The following is a 24,670-nucleotide window of genomic DNA, read 5'->3' on the forward strand; positions in this document are numbered from 1 at the left end:
GGTTGTTTTCAGTTTGCAGTCATTAAGAATAAAGTTGCTATAATATTCACGTATAGTTTTGTGTCCAGGAGTGCATTTGCTGGGTCACATGGTAATTGCTCGTTTAGTTTTTAAATTAAATGTTCTGGGGTGCCTGTAGTGTGTGAGGATCCAGTTTTTCCACATCTTTTCCAGCATTTGTTGTTGCCACTATTTTTTAATTTTAGCCGTTCTGATAGGTATATAGTGATAACTCATTTGGTTTTAAATCATATTTCCCTGTGGTTAATTAACAATGTTGAACATATTTTTATGGGAATGTTTGCCATCTGTACATCTTTGAGGAAAGTTTCTTCATGTCTTTTACTCATTTTCTAGTTGGATGTTTGGTTTTTTTATTAGTGAGTTTTAAGAGTTCTTTCTATATTGTAGCTGTGAGTCCTTTGTTGGGTTTGCAAATATGTTCTCTTAGTTTGTAGTTGTCTCTTCATTTTATCAGGATCTTTCACAAAAGTTTTTAATTTTGATGCAGTCCAATTTATCAATTTTTCCATTTGTGAATCATGTTTTCGTGCCATGTCTAAGAACTCTTTGCCTAGCTGTAGATCCTGAAGATTTTCTCGTATGTTTTTTTCTTACAGGTTTTATAGTTTTACATTTAACATTTATGTCTATGATCCATTTTTTACTTAATTTTTATATAAGGTATGTACTGAGGTTGAAGTTCCTTTTATTCCCCCTTTGAAAGACCAATTGCTCTAGCATTATTTGTTGAAAAGACAGTCTTTCCTTTTGAGTTTCTTTGAATCTTTGCAAAAAAATCAGTTGGCCTTATTGTATGGTTTTCTATTTTGTTCTATTCTGTGTGCCTGTCCCTCTGCCAGAACCACACAGTATTGATTACTGCAGCTATATAATGTCTTGAAATTGCGTGGTGTATTAGTCTCTTTTCTGTTGCTTATAACAGAATACCCGAAACTGGTAATTTATAAGGAAATGAAATTTATTTCTTACATTTCTGGAAGCTGTGACGTCCAAGGTCAAGAGGGCGTATCTGGTGAGGGCCTTCTTGCTGGCGAGGACTCTCAGCAGAGTCCTGAGCTAGTGCAGGGTACCACACGATGAGGGGCCTGCACATGCTAATGTGCTAGCTCAAGTCTCTTTCCTTCTTATAAAGCCACCAGTTCTAATCCCATGGCACCCAACTAATCCATTAATGATTTAATACATTAATTCATGAATGAGTCCTCTTGATCCAATCACCTCTTAAAGGTCCCACCTCTCAATACTGCCACATTGGGGATTAAGTTTCAGCAAAAGTTTTGGAGGGGAACATTCAAACTATAATAGGTAGAATGATTCTTTCTGTTTAATTCTCCTTTTTCAAAGTTATTTGTTCATATAAATTTTAAAATAATTTTGTCCGTATCTACAAAAAGTGTTGTTGGGATTTTGATGGGCATTAACGTAAAATCTGTGTATCAGGTTGAAGAGAATTTACATCCTTAACTTTGTTGAGTATTCCAATTCATGAACATAGTATGTGTCGCTATTTATTTAGTTCTTCTTTGATTTTTTTTGTTCCCCACCAACATTTTGTAGTTTTCTGCAAACAGGCTCCATACAGGTTTTGGTAGATTTAAGCCTAAATAGTTTACTTTTTAGTTTGAGCAATTATAAATGGAATTGTACCTTTAATTTTGATGTTCACATGTTCATTGCTATTATGTAGAAGTACAGTTGATTTTGGTAGGTTTATCTTATATCCTGTGACCTTATCGAACTTACTTATTCTAGTTTTTTTTGTAGATTCCTTGGGATTTTTCACCTGGACCATCATCTCATTCTTCCTTTCCTGTTTGTATGCCTTTTATTTCTTTTTCTTGCCTTCTTGCAAAGGCTAGGCCTTCTAGCACTAGGTTGCCTAATAGTGGTGAGAATAAACCTTGCTTTATTACTTATCATAGGGGGAAAACATTCAGTCTTTCACTATTAAGTATAATGTTAGCTATAGGGTTGGTTTTTTTTTTGTAGATGCTCTTTATCAAGTTGAGGAAATTCCATTCTATTCCTGATTTTTTCTAAGAATTTTTGTCATGAATGGGTTTTGAATTTTGCCAAATGCCTTTTCTGCATCAATTAACATGATGGTCATGTAATTTTTCTTCTTTAGCCTGTTAACATGGTAGATTACATTGGTTGGTTTTCGAATATTAAACTAGCCTTGCATCCCTGGAATAAATCCCATTTGATCATGGTATATCTTTTTGTTTATTGCTGAATTCTCTTTGATAATAATTTGTTAAGAATTTTTGTTTCTATATTCATGAGGGATATTGATCTGTACTTTTCTTTTTTTATACTGTCTTTGGTTTGGTAATACCGTAACAGATATTGGAAAATGTTCCCTCCTCCTCTCTTTTCTGGAAGAGACTGTGTAGAATTGTTGTTAATTATTCTTTAGGTGTTAGGTAGAATTCTCCAGTAAGACTATCTGGTCCTGAAGATTTGTTTTTTGGAGGTTTTAAAATTATGAATTCAATTTCCTTAAGAGTTACAGGGCTGTTCAAATAATCAATTTTACATTGGGTGATTGGTGGTAGTTTGTATTTTTCGAGGAATCAGTCCATTTCGTCTAAGTTGTCAAACGTATGTGTGTAGAATTGTTTGTAGCATTACCTTTTTCTTTTGATGTTTGCAGAGTCTATAATGATTTTCTTTCTTTCTGATACTGGTAATTTGTGTCTTCTCTTTTTTAATTTGTCAGTCTTCCTAGAGGTTTATCAGTTTTATCCCTAGAGGTTTATCAATTTATCGACCTTCTCAAAACAACAGCTCTTTGTTTCATTGATTTTCCTCTATTATATTTGTTTTCAATTTTATTGATTTCAGCTTTTTATTTTTCCTTCTTCTGCTTGTTTTGTGTTTATATTCCTCTTTTTCTAGTTTCTTGAGATGGGAGGTTAGATTATTGATTTGTGACTTTTCTTCATTTCTAATGTATGAGTTTCCCTCTCAGCACTGCTTTAGCTGTGTCATGCAAATTTTCATATGTTTTATTTTCATTTTCATTCCCTTCAGTGTATTTTAAAATTTCCTTTTAGGCTTTTTTTTTTTTTTTTACTCATAGATTATTTAGAAGTTTGTTTTGTTTCCAAGAATTTAGATATTTTCTTGTGATCTTTGGTTTCTAATTTGATTCCATTGTGGTTGGAGAACACACTGTGAATGATTTCAGGTTTTTAAAATTTGTTGAGGTTTGTTGATAGCCCATGAAATGATCTATCTTGGTATATGTCCCATGGACACTTGAAAAGACTGTGTTCTGCTATTGTAGGGTGGAGTGTTCTCTAAATCTGTGGTCCCCAACCCCTGGGCTGCAGACCAGTTCCAGTCCATGGCCTGTTAGGAACCAGGCCACACAGCAGGAGGTGAGTGGCGGGCCAGCGAGTGAAGGTTCATTTGTATTTCGTCTGTATTACAGCCGCTCCCCATCACTTGTATCACCGCATAAGCTCCGCCTCCTGTCACATCAGTGGAGGCATTAGATTCTCATAGGAGCGTGAACCCTACTGTAAACTACACATGCCAGGGATCTAGGTTGTGAGCTCCTTATGAGAATCTAATGCCTGATGATCTGAGGTGGAGCTGAGGCGTTGATGGGTAGCACTGGGGAACAGCTGTAAATACAGATTGTCATTAGCAGAGAGGTTTGACTGTGTAATAAATGTAATGTGCTTGAATCATCCTGAAACCGTCCCCTCCACCCCACTGTCCATGGAAAAATTGTTTTCCATGAAACTGGTCCCTGATGCCAAAAAGGTTGGGGACTACTGCTCTAAATGTTGATTAGATACTCTTGGTTGATAGTGTTACTGTATTCTTCAATATCTTTGCTGATTTTCTGTTCGGTCCTATTAATTTTTGAGAGAGCAATATTGAAGTCTGTAATTGTGGATTTGTCTTTTTTTCCATTCAATTCTGTCAGTTTTTGCTTCGCATATGTTTTGCAGCACTGTTGTCTGGTGCATACGCATTTAGGATCACTATGTCTTCTTGGTGGATTGGCTGTTTTATGATCATATAGTGTTCCTTTCTGTCTGGTAATTTTCTTAGCTCTGACGTCTATTTTATCTGATATCAGCATAGCCATTCTGCTTACTTTAATTAATTTAATTGTAGACAGATATAGTTATGTCATATTTTTAAGTCTACTCTGCCAGTCTCTGTCTTTTAATTGTTATATTAATATTTAGACTATTTACACTTAATGGAATTATTGGTATGTCATTGGTATTTTTTACTTTATGCGTATTATCTCTGTTGGTTTTTTTTTGTTTCTGTTTTGTTTTTCCTGCCTTCTTGTGGGTTAGTTGAAGGTTTGTTAGGATCCCATTTTAACTTATCTAAGTATTGTTGAGTGATCTCTTTATATGGCTTTTTTAGTAGTTATTCTAGGTATTACATTATGTGTGTGTGTGTGTTTGTGTGTCTGTCTTATCATAATCTACTGATGTCATAATTTTACCAGTTCAGGCATAGAACCCTTACTCCCTCTTTGCTCTCCCTCATATGCAATATAATTTTCATAAATATTTCCTATGTATATGTTTAGAAGCATGTCAGACAGTGTTATAATTCTTGATTTCACCATGAAACATAATTTAGAAAATTCAAAAGTAGAAAAATCTATTTACCCATATTTTTGCTTACCATTTTTTCTTCTTTATTGGAGAATGTCTTTATTTTCTCTTCATTCCTGAGGGATATTCACTGAGTGTGGCAGTTACTTCTTCAGGTACATTGTCAGCCTCGCCCACTTTCTCCTCTCCTAGGACTCTGTTGACAGGAGTGCTGGATCTTTTGTTACAGTCCCACAGGTCCCAGAGGTGCTGTTAATTTATTGTTCAGTCTGTTTTCTGTGTGTTGTTCATACCGGGTAATTTCTGTTGTCTTCCAGTCCACCAATTCTTTCTTCTCTCTCTCCCATTCTGCTGTTGAGTACATTCATTGAGTTTACTTATTGTATTTTTCAGTTCTAAAATTTCAATTTTGTTTTGCTTTACATTTCCTTTGTATTTGCTGAGACTTTCTATTTTTTCGTTTGTTTCAAGCATGTCCATAATTGCCCAGTGAAACATTTATATGATAGCTGTCAAATTCCCTTTCCCAGAGGTGATTATTGTTAACAGTTTGGTCTAGATCCTTCTAATCCTTTTTCTACAAATTCGTAACTACCTATTCATGTATAGAGAGAGGCCGTGTAGTTTAGTGGTGACCTTGGTCAAGTTACTTTCCCTCTTAGTGCCTCAGATTTTTTGTCTCTAAGGTAGAGATTAATGACAGAACTTTTCTTCATAACATGCTGGGGGAGGATTAAACGAGCTAATGCTCGGGAAGTACTAAAACAGTGACTGGCACAAGCGTGAGTGCTGAAGCAGTTAGCTTGTTATTGTTTACACTTATACTGTATGTGCTGTCCCTTGACTTTGCTTTTTCCTTAACAATATACACAGAAAGCCTTTCCATGTCATGACATGTAGCTCAGCATCATTGTTTTTAATGGCTATATATTTTTCCACTGTATAGTCACTTAGTAAACCACTGTCCTGCTGATGAAAATTTAGATTTTTCCTTTTGGTCTGTGAGAAGCAAGGCTGGATGAGAATCCCTGTACATGCCTCTCTGGGTGTGTGCTGGTGGGTAAAAGGACATATACATTTTACGTTTTAGTAATTACCACCAGGTAGCTTTTAAGAAATGCTTTGCCGAAATCGGCATTCTCCTAGTAAACAACGTACGAAAACACCTATTTTACCCTCATCCTTACCGTCACTCTTTATTATCAGTTGTCTTTTTGTTATTTTCCCAAACTAGAAGCTCATTGTGTGAGTTTGCAGTTCTGTGATTAGTCATGAGGCTGAGCATCCTTTCAGGTTTCTTGGCCATTTGTACTTCTGTTAATTTCTGGTTTTCTAGATGACTCATTTGGCTGGCCTTTTCTTATTGATTTGTAGGATTTCCTCATATAGTCTATGTATTAATCTTTTCTCTATTATATATGTTACAAATATTTTTCTCTCAGGCCATTGTCTTTCAGCTTTGTTCATTGTATCAAACTTCGTTGATGATTTTTACACCTTACCAGAGTTTATATAGACATATCTGTTAGTCTTTTTCTATTTCTTTTGTCTTAGTACTTGGAAAGACCTGTCTAGATGCTAAAACTAAGAGGTGAAATTTTTATGAAAAACAATATATTTACAGAGTTTCCAAGTACCTTCCACAAAATACTTATTTATTAATTACAAAGGAGTAGCAGTGGGGAAAACAAGCAGATACCACCTTATGCAAGTGATCCAATTAAAATTACCAGTAATGAGACTAAATAGATATGATGTGATATACTGCGAAGGACACAGCAGATAAATAAATATGAGAATATGAAAACATAGATATATATATATATATATACATATAAATGTACACATGGGAAAACAAATGCAATAAAATGCTGACATTTTAGGGAATCTGGGAACAAGCTATACAGGAATTCTTTGCATTATTTTTATAATTTAAATCTAAAATTATTTCAGCATAAAACTCTTAAAAATTAGAGAGAAACACAAAAGCCTGACCGCCCCAGGATAATAGAAATATTATCATATATTTTTAGCTAATACTTCATCTTGTTTTATGAAATAGGCCTTTTAAGCATCCGTGTTTTGACGTGTAGTGTAAGGTGGAGTCTAACTTACTTTTCCCCGAAATGTGTAGCCCTTGCTGTGCTGCTGTTGCCATAAGCAGGCCCTTGCACATGCACAGGTCGGTGCTGGAGTCTGACCGAAGGCTCGTTTCCTGTCCCAGAGGTGAAACCAGAGCGGCTTCTTTTCCCTTAAGGACTAGGGCCCTTATGCAGGGGATTCAGGACACCAGGGAAACAAAAATAAACTTTATTGCCACCTCCTGCTGACCCCCGTAGGCTCCAAGCCAGACCCTGGCGGGCGGGCGGGCGGGGGTGAGAGGAGCTGACCCCGGGGTCTGCACGCGTGCTGGCCGGGCCTTGCCTTCAGGGCTGGGGCGGAGGCCCTGTTGCCACAGCAGCTACCTTGCAGCAGGCCCGGGGAGTCTGGTGGCCGCAGGGAGATGTCTTGTCATATGGTGGCGTTTGCTTCGGCCCTGAGGAGAGGAGTCTTCCAGATTATTTCTAGGCTGTATCCTGTTTTCGTTAATCTATTTAACCCATTCTTCCACAATAGCACCCTGTTTCAATTTTTAAAAGCTTATAGCATTTTTTTGAAGTCTACAATTCCCTGATTTTCTCAAAATTGAGGTGAAATTGCGCATAAGTAATATTAACCATTTATAAGTGAACAGCTCAGCGGCATTTAGTACATTTACAATGTTGGGCAGCCCCCACCTCTGTCTAGTTCCGGAAAATCCCACGTACCCACTAAGCTCGCTCCTCCTTCTCCCCTCCCTGCCCGCTCCCAGTGGCCACCCAGCTGTGTTCTGTCGCTATGGATTTACCTATTCTGGATATTTCATATAAATGGAATCGTGAAATACGCTACTTCTTTTGCTTGGCTTCTTTTACTTAGGAACATTTCCAGGTTTTTATAGCATGTTTTAGTGTCTGATAGAGCTATCTCCTTCCTTTTTCTCTTTTTCAAAAATTTTTGGTTACTACCAAAAATTTTGGTTTTCTTTTCTAAGAGGACTTTAGAGTCAACTTGTCAAATTGCACAAAATATTATGTTTTGATTCTCAGTACAATTGCACTGAGTTAAGAAGTTGATCTGAAGGGAAGAACCCACATATTTATAGTATTTCCCAGCTAGGAACATGGTTTGCATATTTATTTCTTATATATTTCCTTCAGTAAAGTTTTCTAGTGTTCCTCAAATGTTTTGTCATTTCTGCTGTTTTATATATGTGTTTTGTTTCTGTTGTGGATGAGTTCTTTTTTATAGCTTTTTTGAGATATAATTAACATGTAATGTACTGCATATATTTAAAGTGTCCAATTTGATGAGTTTGGCATGTGTACGTGTACGCCTGTGAAACCATCATCACAATCAAGATAAGGAACACGTCCATCGCCCCCAAGAGCTTCCTCCTGCCCTTGTACAATGCATCCCTCACTCCCCGACCGTATCCCTAGGAAACTCCTGGTCTACCTTCTGTCACCGTAGACTAGGTTGCATTTTCTGGAATTTAATGTTTTTTTTTTGTTTTGTTTTGTTTTGGTCTGGCTTTTTTTCTCAAAATTTTTTTTATCTGGCTTGTTTCTCTCAGAATAATTATTTTGAGATTCATTCATACCATTGAGTGTAACGGTAGTTCCTGTTTGTTTATTTAATGAGTAGGACTCTGTTGTCCACCTAGATGGCAGTTTACCTGTTGATGGCTATTTGGATTGTTTCCAGGTTGGGCTGTTGAAAGTAAAGCTGCCGTGAGCACGTCTTTGTGTGGACATGTGCTTTCATTTCCTTTGGGTCACTGCCTAGGAGTAGAATGGCGGGATCGCATGGCAGATGGATGTTTAACTTTTTAAGAAACTGCCAAACTCCTTCACAAGTGGTGATATCATTTAATATCCCCACCAGCAACAGCATTAGGGTTGCAGTTGTTCCAAATACTTGTCAACGCTTGATAACATTCTTTTAATTTTAGCCATTCATGTGGGTGTATATTTGTTTATGGTTTTAGTCTGCATTTCTCTAATAACTAATGATTTTGAGCTTTTTTTGCCATGTTGTATGTCTTCCTTGGTGAAGTGTTTTTGGGTTTTTGTGGTTTTTTTTACCTATTTTTTATTAGGTGATTTGTTTTATTACTCAGTTGGAAGAATTCTTTGTGTATTTTAAATATAAGTCCTTTGTTGGAAATTTATAAAAATATTTTCTCCCAGGCTGTAGCTTACCCTTTCACTGTCTTAACAGTATTTTTGAAAAGCAAAATTTTAAAGTTTGAGGAAGTCTAGTTTATTAATTTTTTTTCTTTCACAGTTAAGAACTTTTTGCCAACCCCAAAGTCAAGATTTTTCCCTTTAATCCCTTATTGAAGTTTTATGGATTTAGCTCTTATATTTAGGTAAATGATATATTTCAAGTTAATGCTTATATATGGTATGATGTATGGATTAAGGATCACTTTTTTACATGTAACTTTCTAATTGTTCTAGCACCCTCTCTTTAAAAATCATCCTTTCTTCATGGAATTACTTTGGCACCTTTGTCAAAAATCAGTTGATCACATATATATAGGATTATCCTCTCTTTTATTCTTAAATATAGTAACTGGTGTCATCTCTCTTTTTGTTTTGTTTTCTTTCCCCACTCAGTTTGCCCAGAGTTTTGTCAGTTTATCAATCTTCTCAAAGAACCAGGTTTTGATTTTATTGGTTTTCTCTGTTATCTATCTGTTTTCTCTTTGTTATTTTCTTTCTTCTGCTAACTTTGGGTTAAATGTTCTCATTTCTTAAGGCAGAAGTTTTGGTCATTGATTTGAGACTTTTCTAACATAATCATTTGATACTATGAATTTCCCATGAAACTCTGAATTAGCTGCATCCATCAAATTGTGTTGTGCTGTGTATAATGTTAATTCCATTCACAATACTGCCTGATTTCCCTTTTGATTTCTTTTTTCACCCATGAGTTACTTCGATGTGCATTTTGTTTCCTTATATTTGGGGATTTTCTAGATAGGTTTCTATTATTGACAATTTACTTAATTCCATGTGGTCAGAGAACATAGTTTTGTGGCCTAGAATAGCAGTGAGCAAACTTTTCTGTAAAAGTGCATATTTTAAGCTTTGTGAATCACATATGATCTGTATTATATTTTGTTTTATTCTTTACTCTTAAAAAAATATAATAGGCATATGTAATTCATAGCCTATATAGAAACAGCCTGGACTGGCTGGGCTGGGTATACAAAGCCTGGACTGGGCCTTAGAGCTGTGGTTCATCAATCCTGGCATAAATTGTGATCTGTCTTGGTACATGTTCCATGTACACTTGAAAAGAATGTATATTCTGCTATTGTTGCGTTAACATGTTCTACAAATGTCAGTTAGATCAAGTCGATTGATAGTATTGTTCAAGTCTTCTGTATTATTACTGAGTTTTTGTCTACTTGTTCTATCAATTATTGAGAGAGGGGCATTAAAATCTCTGACTGCAATTGTGGATTAGTCTACTTTTCCTTTCAGTTTTATCAGGTTTGTTTCCTGTATTTTGAAGCTCAGTTATTAGATGCACAAACATTTTGGAATGGTATGTCCTTTGATTAATTGGCACCTTCATCATTATTAAGTGACCTTCTTTATCTCTGCTAATATACCTTGCTCTGAAATCTACTTTGTCATATATTAGTATAGCCACTACAGCCTTTCTTTTTTTTTTTTTATTAGTGTTGGCATGAAATATCCTTTTCCATCCTTTTACTTTGAGCCCATCTGTCTTTATATTTAAAGTGGGTCTCTTGTAGACAGCATATCTTCCAATCTGACAATTTCTTTCTTTTAATTTGGTGTTTAGACCATTTATATTTAACATGATGTGGTTGGGTTTAAATCTACCAATCTTGCTCTTTGTTTTCTGGGTTTTTTTCCCCCCATCTGTTGTTTGTTCCCTTTTCCACCATCTTTTTAATTATTTTTGTCCCATTTTATTTCCTCTCTTGGCTTATTAGCTCTACTTCTTTTTTGTTTGTTTATTGCTTAGTAGTTGCTTATGGGTTTACACCATGTATCTTTAACTTATCCCAGTCTACCTTTTCACATATACCACGCATACGATACATCTACCACTTCATGTATCATATAAAAACAGTGTGTTTGTGGCTGTTCTCTCAGCCTTTCTGCTGTTGTTGTCACTCATATTTCTCCTACATATGTCATAAACCCCACAATACATTGTTATCATTTTAGCCTTTAAAATTTTATTATCTTATAAAAAGACTTAAAAATAATAACATAGGTTGGGTGTGGTGGCTCACGCCTATAATCCTAGTACTCTGGGAGGCCGAGGCAGGCGGATTGCTCAAATTCAGGAGTTCAAGACCAGCCTGAGCAAGAGTGAGACCCCGTCTCTACTAAACATAGAAAGAAATTAGCCAGACAACTAAAAATATATAGAAAAAATTAGTCGGGCATGGTGGCGCATGCCTGTAGTCCCAGCTACTCGGAGGCTGAGGCAGGAGGATTGCTTGAGCCCAGGAGTTTGAGGTTGCTGTGAGCTAGGCTGACAACGCCATGGTGCTCTAGCCTGGGCAACAGAGTGAGACTCTGTCTCAAAATAATAATAATAATAAAATAGTCTTTTATAGTTATCCTTATAGTGCCGTTTCTGGAGCTCTTCTTGCTTTGCCTGATATAATTTTCCTTTGGCCAGAAGACTTTTTTTTTTTTTAACATTTCTTATAATGTTGGCCTGTTAGTGATATATTCTCTCAGCTTTTGTATGTCTGAATAAAGTCTTTCTTTTATCTTTGCTTTTGAGAGATATTTTCCTTGGGTGTAGAATTCTAAGTTGGCATTTTCTTTTGGTACTTTAAAGATGTGGCTCCATTATATGACGGCTTCTCATGAGAGGTCTGCTATTACTTGTGCCTTCGTTCCTCTGTAGAGACGGGCCTTTTTCTCAGGCTGCATTTAAAATTTTCTCTACATCACTGGTTTAAAGCATTTTGATGATAACACACCTTGGTATAGTTTCCTTATTGTTTATACTGCTTGAGGGTCATTGATCTTCTTGAATCTGTGGTTTTATAGGTTTCATCAAATTTAGAAAATTTCTGGTCACTATTAAAATATTTCTTTTTCATTTCTTCCTTTATTAGAGCTCCAGTGACATGTATGTTAGACCCCGTGACTTTGTCCCATGACTCAAGTAGCTAAAAAAACACATGGAAGGAAATAACGAAGATAAAATCAGAAATTAAAAGTAAAAGAATAGGAGAGAGAGAGTTTCTAATTGATAATTGAGTCTTTGTAAAAAGCAGAATAGGTAAACTTCTGGCAAATCTAATTAGTAAAAGAAATAAAATAAAGATAAGCAAAATTTAGATTGAGAAAAGGAAAGTAAGAGTATAACGAGATTTGAAAATTATAAGAGAAGATGATATATAGCTCTTACCTGCAGCCATATGTGAGTAAAATTGAAAATCTTGATAAGTTAGATAATTTCTACTGCTGCTTAAGAAGACATCCTGTAACAAACCTGTATCCAAGGAAGAAATTGGAAACACTGTTAGAGAATTATTTCCAACAAAAGCACTAGGCCTCAATTGTTTTAGGGTAACATTCCCTCAAATTGTCAATGAATAGGTAATTTCTACATTATGCAAACTATTCTAAAGCTTTGAAAAAAGATAGGAAACTTTTTCATTTGTTTTACAGAGCTAATTTAACCTTGATAATTAACATTGCTATTGTAAATGGTACTGTTTTCTCACACCGTATTCTTTAAATGGTGATTGGTATGGTTTACATATTTTGTATAGAGAAAAGTTAATTTTTAAAAAATGTATTTCTCTTATATCCAACAACCTCATTGAATTCTCTTGTTTCTAATTTCCTCCCGTGTTTCCTGGCTATTCTTGGCTAACCTTAACCTTTTAGATCATGATTTAGGATAAGTTTGCAAGGTTTATGCAGTGGGAAATTATGTGACTATAAATTCCAGTATGTTTCTGATCCTCCTGCCTCAGCCTCCTGAGTAGCGGGTCAGAGGGGAAGAGTTTAAGAAACGATGAACCTGTTAACTAAGCAAATATCCATCAACTCTCTTCTCCACGCTCCTTAGGGTCTGTGCATTTTCTTCTGGTGCATCCCCCTGACTCTATTCTAACTGTCTCCATTCTTTCTGAACTATTGCCAGTGGAAACGTCCCAAAAGATGATGTTATTCTGCTGCTGAGAATTGTTCTCTGGCTCTCTGTTTCTAGATTCAAAGGAAAATTCATTGTTTTACTTACCACCGAATGCCCAGCACTGAGCACTCAATAGGTGTTTATCCAATAGATGGACTTCAGCCTGCATCTGAACCTTGTTCTGATCTGCCCCTTCCCTACCCTTGTGGCCCTTGTTCTGTCCCATTGAACTGTATTCCGGTCCTCAGAGGTGCCATGCCATTCTCGCCTCCATGCCTTTGTGCATGCACACCCTTCCTCTCCTTGTGGAATTATGTTCTGGCTCTGTGTGTTTCAGTAGCACCTTTTCTTTCTTCCATTGCAGCTCTGATCACTCTTTAATTATAGTTGTCAGGTAGTGTGTATCTCTCCCTGGGTACTGAGGCCCCAGGAGGCCAGGGAGCTGCACCTGTCACGTAGCTGTGCCCCCAGTACCCAGGGCAGTGCCTGGGTGCATACATGCTCCACCAGGCATGCAAAGAGCATTTATTGAATTGAATTAGCTAGCTCTTTCTGTTTTGCCGTTCTATGTCTAGGATATTGGATGCCAGCATCCAGCTAAGTTATGCTTGTGTTAAACATGAATTGAAATGCAATTACAGCTGGCAGTGTGGTTTGAGAGCTGAGTAATGGAGTAAATAAGAAGAGTGACTTAGTCACAAGGGCCAGTTCATCTCCTTTGCTTTCTCGCCTCCCGTCATGGGGCATGACTCATGAACAGCACAGGTTCAACTTGTCTTCTCTTAAGTCCCATCTCTTTAATTCTTCCTGTCCTCCTTGTCTTGTCGGGTCTCTTTCAGGGCCCCTTTGTTTAAGCCAGGAAGAATCCTGGAGCCAGGCTGTGTAGTGTGAGCTGGTAGGCCCATGGACAACTACTACATGCCCCAGACTGCCGTGCCTTTTGAGTTCTGGTGTAAACTCTATTATTATTATTATCATTTTATTCTTCTTCTTTTTTTTTTTTTGAGACAGAGTCTCATTCTGTTGCCCTGGCTACAGTGCATCACTGTAGCTCACTACAACTTCAAACTCCAGGGCTCATGCGATCCTCCTGCCTCAGCCTCCTGAGCAGCTGGGAATGCAGGCGTGCACCACTACACCCAGCTGATTTTTTCTATTTTTAGTAGAGATGGGATGGGGGTCTCACTCTTGCTCAGGCTGGGCTCGAACTTCTGGTCTCAACCGATCCTTTTGCCTCGGCCTCTTAGAGTGCTAGGATTACAGGTGTAAGCTACCACACCTGGCCAATAGCTTCTTATTTTAAAAAATCTAATAAGACAGCCAATATTCAAGTGCCTTTCCACCACACCCCTGCTTTCTGTTAGTCGTTGTCATCAGTTTGTTCATTTTTCTTCCTGATTTTTCTCTATGCGTTTTTATATAAATGACTTATAGAAATATATCATTGTAATTTGTACATTTAATGTAAATTACATCATGCAGAAAGCTCTTGCATTGTTTTTTATGCAAGATCGAAACGTGTCATTCAGATCTTTCTGGCCTGGTGTGTACAGATCTTCCAAGTTCCTGTTAACTGGCGTGGGGCGCTCTGTGCTCGGGGAGCAGTGCCCTGCACGGCCCTTCTTCCCCTGCTGCCCAGCTTGTCGGGTGTTTCTCCCCAATTTTTCACTAAACAAAGCCTGAGTACATGCCTCCTTATTAGGGTCATAGTATTTAGTGAATGAAAATACAGGATGTACTGTTAAATTTATTTTCGAACATTTTTTTTAGTTTGAAAAAATTATTTTTTGTTTGTCTGAAATTTAAATTTAACTGAGTGTCCTGTATTGTCTCTGGCACCTCTGTTCCTTGTGTACCTTTGCAATGTTTGAAAAAAAAAATTTTTTTCTTTTTTTAGATCTATTATCTGATATTTTTAAACTAAAATGTTAGAAAACATTCCAAGTACATAGAACAGTATAGAGAATAATGTAACAAATACCTGTGTGACCCCCATGCAGCTCTTCCAAGTCTTAATGTTTCACCAAGTTTATGTCAAATTTTTTTTTTTTAAACAAAAGAAAGAAAACATTATTGATGCCCTTGCATGTACCTACAGGCCCAGGCCTCCTTCCTCTCCAGCGTCCACCGTTCTGAGTTTGGTATTTGTCATTCCTAGATACTTTTCCATGTTTTCAGTCTTTATATAGATGATGTCACGTGGTGCAAATATCACACTGTGTGTGCTTTTCAACTTGGTGTCTTTGCCTAGCCGTGTTCCCGAGACTTATCCCTGCCGAGACAAGCAGCTCCAATTCATGTATCTTCAAGGCTGTATAGAATTCTGTTGCAGGAACATACTATATAACGTATTCATTCATCTTTCTGTTGATGAGGATTTGGGTTGTTTCCAATAATTTATGCTATAAACAATGTCGCAAATAACACCCTCATGTCTTTAAGAATTTCTCTAGGGAACCATTTAGGACTGGGGTTGCTGGGACATTTTTGCCTTACAGGATATAGTGGTGTCCCTCAAAAGTGGTGTGCCGGTTTGAGCTCCACTCATTTTTCTTGGACATTTACAGTTTAGTCAGTGATTTGCTGTGAGGGGCACGTCATTGTCATTTTTAATTTGCATTTCCTGGAGAGGTGGAACGTTTTCTCATATGGCTTCTGTATATCGCACATCATGTTTCTCGTGGCTTAAGTCCTTTCATTATCGATTTGCAAGAGCTCTTTATTTCCTTATTTTGGATGTTAATCCGTTGTCGGTTATGCATTGCTCCCAATCTGAAGCCTGTCTTTCCGCTGTTTTTTGCATCCTTTGTAGCAGCCAATAGTCCCCAGTCTTATCTGCACCAGGGACCGGTTTCATGGAAGATAATTTTTCTACAGACTTTCAGGGGAGAGGATGGTTTGGGGATGGCTCAAGCATATTACATTTATTGTGCAGTCAGACCTGTCTGATGATCTGTGTTTGCAGCCGCTCCCCAGCGCTAGCATCACCGCCTCTGTCATCAGGCATCGTCAGGTCCTCATAAGGAGTGCGCACCCCAGATCCCTCGCGTATGCAGTTCACGCTAGGGTTCATGCTCGGATGACAGTCGAATGCTGCTGCTGATCTGACAGGAGGCAGAGCTTATGCGGTGATGTGAGTGATGGGGAGCGTAGGTAAACACAGGTGAAGCTTCGCTCGCTGTCCCGCCACTCACCTCCTGCTATGCGGCCTGGTCCCTAGCAGGCCACGGACCAGTACCGTCCATGGCCCAAGGGCTGGGGACCACAGCTTTTGTAGTATCAGAGTTTTTAATTTTACAGTAGTACGATTAATCAGCCTACTTTAATAATTCTCTCTATTAGAACATAAAGATATCCTATACTTTCTTCTAAAAGTTTTAAAGTTTTGCTTTTCACATTTAACCTTTAATCCACCTAGAATTTGTTTCTGACAAATTGACGTAGGGGTCGGATTTAATTTTTGTCTCTGTAGTGACTAACAGTTGTCAGAGTGCTGTTGACCGACTAGTCCATGCTTCAGCCGCTGGTGTGTTACTAGTAGCTCCATGATAGACAAGTGCCCCCTGGTTGGATGGAACCAGCCTTCGTCTGGGTGCCGATAAGCTACCAGGCATCCTCTGGCCCACAGAGGCTGCTCTCCACGGGCCCGTGGAGGTCCAGGGCTGCGTCTTAGCCTGGTCGTGTCTTAGCCTGGCCGTCTGGGTATGGCCGAGGCAGGGGCACTTCTGGCCAGACCTTCCCTCCTGATGACCTGGAACACGGAGGAGATTCCTGCCCTGATGCCACCAGGTACCTGCCCTGGACATCTCCCATTTCTCCTCTCGTGGGCCTCTCACCAAAGTGACATCCCCATGCGGCTCCCTTTTGCCATCAGGAGGTGCAGGAGCAGGGCTCCTCATGCCTGCCATGTCCCCCAGGGCCTTTGCTGGGAGTAGGGCTTTGCTTTCTTTCTCCCTGCCCAGCCTTAGGCCTCTCTGTGCATCCTTTGTGCCCACTGTGGCCAAGACACCTGTGCGGCAGGTAGAATGAAGAAAGGGTATCTTGTGTAGCCCTGATGTACCAGGCTTCATTCTTTGTGTGTATTCATACTGTGCATTCTTTTAATGGTTCATTGAGCCATTTGGCAAATATCTGATTATGTGCTATAAGCAGGGTATAGGGCTAGGTACTCAGAAAAATATCCAGTGACTAAAATAGGGTCCTTACTTTAGGGACCAGAGAGTATAATAAATAGCTAACACTTTTTTGTGTGTCTACCATGTACTAAGCCTTATGCTAAGTCCTTTTCGTTAAAAAGGAAACAGTTTTATTGAGATATAATTCACATACCATAAAATTCACCCTTGTAAAGTGTATAGTTCAGTGATTTTCAGTATATTCCCGGAGTTGCATAACCATCACCACTTTCTAATTTCAGAACATTATCATCACACCCAAAACAACCCCCTGCTTGTTAGCAGTTTTCTCCATTTCCCCTCCCCCAGCCCCTGGCAGCCACTGTCTCTCTCTATGGAATTTCCTTTTCTAGACATTTCATATAAGCAAAATTATACAATATCTGGCCTTTTGTGACTATCTTGTTTTACTAAGCAAAATACACGAACTTTTCAAAGTTCGCGTATGTTGTAGTATCTATCAGTATTTCCTTCCTTTTATGACTGAACAATACCCCATTGTTTGGATACCACATTTTGTATATAAGTTGATGGACATTTGAGTTATTTTTACTTTTGATGCTTATGAAAAACTTACAGATTCGTGTACAAGTTTCTGTGTGGACATTTGTTTTCATTTCTCTTGGGTATATACCTGGAAGTAGAATTGCTGGGTCATGTAACTCTACATTTACCTTTTTTTCCCCCCTAACTAAAAGAGTTGACAGTTTTATTTTCACATTTTACAATACAAATGAAAACTGCCCCTTTTTTGGTTCCACTTCTTCCCTTCAAAACTATTCTGTCTTCTATAGGAAGGGGGAGCAAGTCTTCCTTGCCACGCTGATAAGAAAACACCCAGAGTCACAACACCATGATTTCCTGGAGAAGCAGAGCAAGTGATATAAAACTGACATGAAGAGACCTCCCCTCTGTCCCTATCTGTCTGTTCCAGTCATCCCAGGCCGAGTGGGCACCGTCATGGGGCGGGCGGGCGGTCTCATCAGTGGAGGCTCAGGCATCCTTGGCATCTGGCCTCCCATGGGTGGCCTCTTTGCAGGAGCAGGTCCCACTGGGACCATCCCAGGAGGAGGAGGGCCCATCCCATGTGGGAGAGCCCCCCATATGGGGTTCTGGCTTCATGCCAGGGCGAGGAGGACCCAGAAGACTAGGGGGGGCTGGAATCCTCTCCCCTGCGGGAGGAGGAGCAGAGGTTGGAGTAGGAGGTATTGCTCCTTGTTGAAATGCAGCTGTTGTTCTGTCCGTCAGGCTCTGGGCCTGCTCTTCCATCCATTTCTGATACTCTCCCACATTGTCTCTGTGTTTCCTGCCATTGCAGTGTGTCTTTCTCGCAGATGGAGTCACGGGTGAGGTATGTATCGCAGTAGTCACGGTAAAACCTGGGCACGTTCTCTCCAGGCAGTTCCGTTTCTCTCCAGACTGTTTTCCAAACAGGCTGCATCATGTTGCAATCCCACCAGCAGTGTATCGGGGTTCCCATGCGTCCACATCCTGGCCAACATTTGGTTCTGCCCGTCTGTTTATTATAGCTGTCTTGGTGGGTCTGGAGTTGTATATCACTGTGGTTAAGTGGTTTTTGTTTCTCTCATTTAATCCTCACAAATAATCCTATGAGTAGATATCATTACTATTTCCAGTTTCAGATGAGGCTCAGAGAGTAAAAGGTGACTTTGGAAAACCCCAGTATGTAAGCAGCAGAGCTGGGGCTTGAACTTGAATCTGCCTGACTCCAGAAATCCAGGGTCTTTCCTGCTGGGGTGATCAGGGAGGCTCTGCAGTGGCAGGTTCTTTTAGCCAGGCCCTAAGTAATGAGAGCGTCTCAACACAGGCAAAGGCAACGAGGCAGAGATTGCAGGGTACGGGTAGGAAAGACCCATTTGAGGAAGGAGAGCTAGAGGGGAACAGGGTGGTACAGTGTCAGGGGGCCCAGAGGGGCACGAGGCCAACAGGATTTGGGGGGCCATGGTGTCCCTGTGCCCTTGAGTAGAGAGAACCACCTCTACCAAGACTGAGGGAGACGCACTAGTCTTGGGGTCAGAGACATGCATTCCACTGCCTTTGCTAAAAAATATTTAACATTTTAGTTGAAGGTGTAATAAAATGATGCAAATAAGATCAGAACCAAACAACCAAGAGTTCCTGGACTTGTCACTGGATAAGTCAAATGGCTCTTCCTTTCACTTTACAGTTTGTAGGAGGCATTTTGGGGACACCGTCTGTTCAGGATCCAAAAGAATGGCTTGCAGGTTCCTTGCCTCTGTGCTGTGCCCAGAGGGTTTATTGCACACCTCAACAGTGTTCTGTCTGCTTAGCAGCTCATCATGTCAAAGAAGACCAAGAGAACACTGCAGGAAGAAAACGGATTTTTTAATGAGGATTGGGAATTGCAATATTATCTTGTTTCTGCTAAAGATACGATGATTTGCTTGCTTTGTGATACTGCAATATTAACATTAAAGAAATTCAGTGTTCATCAGCATTCTAACACTCATAAGGACCACAGATATTTTAAATTAGAGGGAGAGGTGCAAAAGGTTGTATTGCAGAAATTAAAAGATGCAAAGCAAAAGCAAAGACAGTTCCTCCCAGTAGCAATAAGACCTGGAAATAATGCCACTGAAGCAACTTATAAAGTAGCTTATCTACTTGGGGAAAAAAGGGAAGCCATTCAGTAATGTAGAAATTATGAAAGAGTGCATTGTTGAAGTTGTAGGATGCTTAGACCCTGATGACATTTCAAAGTACAAATAACTGCCTCTTTTGAGGAGAACCATAACTGATTGGCAGCATGAATTAGCCTTCAACTTAACAGAACAACTTCATGCAGTACTTCAAGAGGAAAATATATATTATTCAGTCGCTTTGGATGAATCAGCCAATGCTACTGACTTGGTGTAGGTTTTATATTTCATTTGGGTTATAACAGAAGATTTTCTTGCTGTGAACAGTCAGTCGCTTTGGGCACTCTTGTGAAAAGAACACGGGGAATAGATATCTTCAACAACTTTCAAGATAAATTTTGTGCAGTTGGAGTGAATTTGGTAAATTTAGTGTATGTACAAATGGTGCACCTTCCATGACAGGAAAACATGAAGGATTTATTTGCACAGGTAAAAAAAAGTGTTAACAGTGACACTTTACAAGAAGTTATAAGTCTTGTTAACTGTATTCATGCAAATGCAATATGGTATTGTCAGTCCTGTAACATGCTGAAGTTGAATGATGAGTATTCAGTGTGGATTTGCCATGTCATTCTAAAGTGCGTTGGCTATTGCAGGGGCGATGTTAGCCAAAATGTTATCTCTATGGGAATAAATAGTTAAATTTTATGAAGAACAGAATCAGCAATGTGAATTATCAAAAGATTTCTATAGGAATATAGCATTTCTGTGCGATAGAATGTCAAACCAAAATGACTTGAATATTTCTTTGCAAGGTAAAACTAAGTCTCTATATATGATATGTGCCAAAAAATACAAGCATTTCAAAAAAAGCTCTCTTTTTTCAAAACACTTCTTCTTCAAAAGGAAATTTCAGATGAACACTTTCCCCAGTTAGCAAAGGTCACTGATGAATAGGATGATATATGTGAATCATTTGAAGCATACGCAGCTATTATAGACCTACTAATTGGAGAATACAATGAAAGGTTCACTGACTTTGAGAATCATGACATCATATTCAAATTAGCATTTCAGCCTCAGCTAGTTGATATCACCAAGGCACCCAAAGAACTACAGATGGAATTGACTGAGCTCTCAGTAGATGACATTTTAAAGTCATCGTCTGATGCTAAGAAAGATCCATGGAAAAATGCAGTGGAATACTCATGCCTTTGGCAACATGCCTGAAAAATGCTTTCCTGCTTTTCAATCAGTTTTTGCTGCGAATCTACATTCTCCTACCTAACCCAAATCAAGATGCCCTTTAAGGTCACAAATGACCAATACCCATCTAGAGGGTTCACTGAAACTGTGGACCTCCATGCTGCTACCAAATATTCAAATGCTTTCCAACAAAAGTAGACACAACAAAGCCATTACAAGAGTAGTTAACTTTAAAATTAACAAATCGTTTTCATATTTGGAAATTAAGTACATAGTAGATTTTTACAAAATAATGTGCATTTTTAAGTACATCTAATTGAAGTTTCTTGAATACATCCTTATTTGATTACAGCTAAATTCATGTGGCCTTCCAACACGAAAAGGTTCCCCACCCCTGATCTAACATATCCAGAGGCCTTTGAACTTCATTCTTGTTCATAGTGTTGGCCAGATATTTCCTTTGGAATGTCTGCAGAATTTCCTGGCTCCTTTGATTGCTTTCTGTCTGCCCAGTACACCTTTGAATTGTGGGTGGCCTCTCTTAAAACACCGGGGTGTAAACGGATTGATGAAACTGGTGGTTAGCAGTGTCTTTTGAGAGCTTCTCCTTGCCAAGGAGCACTCAGGTCTGATGTTGGAAAGCCACTGAGGCGATTGTAGTGATTTACTGCACTTCTCCTCTTTAGGTGGCGTTAGTTGGACAGCTGATTTACAAAGTGTTTCTCAAGTTAAAATCGGCGGATTTTTATTTCTCACCCCATCAAATGGAGTCTTTACATTTGTTTTTCTTATAAAAGCTGTGTTGTGCTTATTACCAAAAAAATCAGAACATTTAGGCAAGCAAAAAGAACATTAAACACATACCCACAATCTCAATTTTGCAGAGCTGAACGATAGTTAATGCTTTGCTTTATATTTGTCTAGATCCTTTTCTATACAGATAATTTTTTAAAAAGACAAAATATAAGATTATACTTTACAAAGCATTTTGTAATTTACCCTTTCCCCCAAACTTTCTATGTTAGTAGATACACATTTATAAAGTTGTTTACAGTAGCCTCCATTGTAAGGATGTTCTCTAATCACTAGAAATGTGTTCTGTTCTACTTTTGCCTTTATAAGCAGAGCTCCAGCAATCATATTGTTGATATGCAGCCCATCGTGCCAGGCTCCTTTCTGTCCCTGTACCCCAACAACATTGTTTCCACCCTGAGGTCTTCGTAATCGCTGTCCCCTCCATCCCCACCTCCCAGATTTTGAAGGGATTAAAGGAATCCCGTAAACCAGGGAGATTTCTTACGATCAACCCCGGAGGCTCTGCAGCGGGCATGCCTTCTAGGCCAGCTGCAGGTGGCCAGTCCCACTGCCCAGTGGGCCGTTCAGGGCTTCCTGAGCTCACGTGTCCCTCTGTGACTGCCGCACAGTGGTCCAGAATGTGACCTCTGAACCGAAGCCGGAGAAGGCAGTCAGAGGCCTGGGCTGTGTGAGGCAGAGGTGGGGCCGGGGTCCTGAACGGTTTGTACAAGCCCTGTGTCGAGCCGGGGACTCCGGGTGCTGCAGCTCCTCCTCCGGGCACCTGCGCGTGGAATCCTGGTGGACCCCAGCTGTGGGGGAGGCTGGAATCAGCTGCACATGCAGCTTGGGAACACACCAACAGCTAACTAGGAATGAGGTCGTATTGCACCGCTAGGAACGTCCCTGATGGTGGCGATAGTGGCAGCGTGTCTAGAAGGAATAGTGAATTCTCACACTATCTTCCGTGAGTTCTTTCTCCAGCTCTCTGACTTTTTTAAAATTAAAAATCGCCTTTACGCATGCATGTACAGTTAAAAAAAAATGTCAGAGTGCTCAAAGGCTTGTAAGAAAAGCCCTGTAAGAATAGCAACCCCTGCCCGGCCTCCCCACCTTCCTCTTTTCACTTCCCAGAGGCATTTACTTTCAGCTTTTTTAAAGGACATTTTTTTTTCCTCTCTGGGACTTTATCTCCATATTTCTAAATAATTTGATTGTATTGCTTATTTCTTGATTCACCTTAGATATTTTGTTCTCTTATAATCTCCCTCATCAGGCAGTGTCACGATTTTTGGTAAATAAATGCTCAGTGTTCACATATTGTGACGATGCAAACATTAGGTACCACACTGAATCAGGTGAGGTTCTAGGAAGGTATTCTCTTTTCTTGTACAGCCTTTTATTTTTCTTGGAATTAATCAAACTGGTTTCTTTTCGTTTGCTGAGTTGCTGTCTAGGTGTCTGTTGGTTTTCACACTTAATTTTTTTTTTAAAAAAACCTTCTTAATGTTTACATTGATTAATAAACTATATTTTCAAGTAGGTTTATGCCCATTGTCTTCATTTTACCAAATGCTCTAGCACGTTTGTCCCACGCCCACCCGTTTCTCCCCAGTGCTTCCGCACAGCCCCAGCGGCTGTCCCTCACCCCTGCCCTGGGGTTCCCTTTCTCTCCTCTGTCTGGCCTGGGCGTGCTGCGAGCGGTGTGGGCTCTGTTTCCTGGGGTTCACGGTTTCCTCTTTATTGATTTAGTCCCCAGTGTTGCTGATTGATGTCTCTTCCAGTAGCTTCCCCAGAAAGGGTCCATGGGAGATGGACTTTTTAAGTCCTTGTGCATCTGCAAAAGTCTTTATTCTACCCTCATACTTAATCAATAGCTGGTTTAGCCGTGGAATTCTAGAATTCCTGAGAACTTTGAAGATGTCTTGTCTTTTAGTGTCCGGTGTTGTGATTGAGAAGTCTAACGGACGGTGGTCCTGGTCCGTTTGTCTGTGACCTGTCATTTCTCTCTAAAGTAAGGTGGTTTCTCTATCCCTGGTTTGGGGAGATTCTCTGTTGTTTCTCTTTGGGGCGGGTCCGGGAACTCTCAGGACTCCCGGAACACAGAGGCTCCCCTTCTCATCATTTTTTATTTTAAAAGCTCTTCCTGGAACTTTTGTTGGATGATGTGCTGACCCTCCAGTTTTCTTAGTTTTTCTTGCCTATAGTTCTGTATTTTGCCTTCTGAAAGAGTTCCTCAACTTTCTCTTCCAGTCCCCCCCACCCCAGAAACAAGGTCTCCCTCTGTTGCCCAAGCTGGTCTTGAGCAAGTTGCTTTTTTTTTTTTTTTTAACATTTTTCTTTATTTTAGCGTATTATGGGGGTACAAGTGTTAAGGTTACATATATTGCCCTTGCCCCCCTCCCCCCTCGAGTAAGAGCTTCAAGCGTATTGATTTTTTTTAAATTTTTAATTTTAGCTATAACTTTTCAATTTCTAATCTCTTTATATTGTTCTCAAATTTTTCCTTTTTAAAAGAAAGTTTTCTCAGTATTCTGTTCTTGTTTGGTGTTTGCAGTATACTCACTCGGCCCTGAAAGGATTTTAATTACAGGCTTGGTTGTTTGTTCCAGAGCTTTCATTGTTTCCTCCTGGCCTCTGTGCAACCTTCAGGTTCCCTTTTTTCTATTTCGGGTCATTCTTTCATGTTGGAGCCTTTCCCCCAACGCCTGGTGACCCTTTGTTGTCGGTTTGTGTTTCAGATCAAGGCTCTGGGCAGGCTACAGCTGCGAGGGGAGGGGGGGGCTGGCGGGGTGTGAGCAGGGAGCTGCGCTGTGTAGTGAGAGTCCCCGGAGTCTGGGGCTGCCTTTCAGTGTGTATGCTTAACCCCCTGTGTTCACTCTGAAGTCAGCACCTCCTTCCCCACCGGTCTGGTGTTGTGTAGGCCTGCACCTTGCTAGTTTCCTTTCTGCAGAAAATATACCTGAAATGGGGGTGGGGACCTGGGAGTTTAACTACTTTGTTGATGGACCTTGTT

The 24,670-nt window shown here is 39.5% G+C and overlaps 1 protein-coding gene and 1 pseudogene across 5 annotated transcripts in view; one reads left to right on the forward strand and one right to left on the reverse strand.

Annotated features, from left to right (window-relative positions):
• Positions 1 to 24,670, forward strand: part of MVB12B (multivesicular body subunit 12B) — a 162,483-nt gene that overhangs the window by 20,106 nt on the left and 117,707 nt on the right. The window lies entirely within an intron of this gene.
• On the reverse strand, positions 17,953 to 18,479 carry LOC142874348 (U1 small nuclear ribonucleoprotein C-like; annotated as a pseudogene).

Source organism: Microcebus murinus, chromosome 12, assembly GCF_040939455.1.
Source record: "Microcebus murinus isolate Inina chromosome 12, M.murinus_Inina_mat1.0, whole genome shotgun sequence".
In the NCBI taxonomy this organism is placed as follows: domain Eukaryota; kingdom Metazoa; phylum Chordata; class Mammalia; order Primates; family Cheirogaleidae; genus Microcebus; species Microcebus murinus.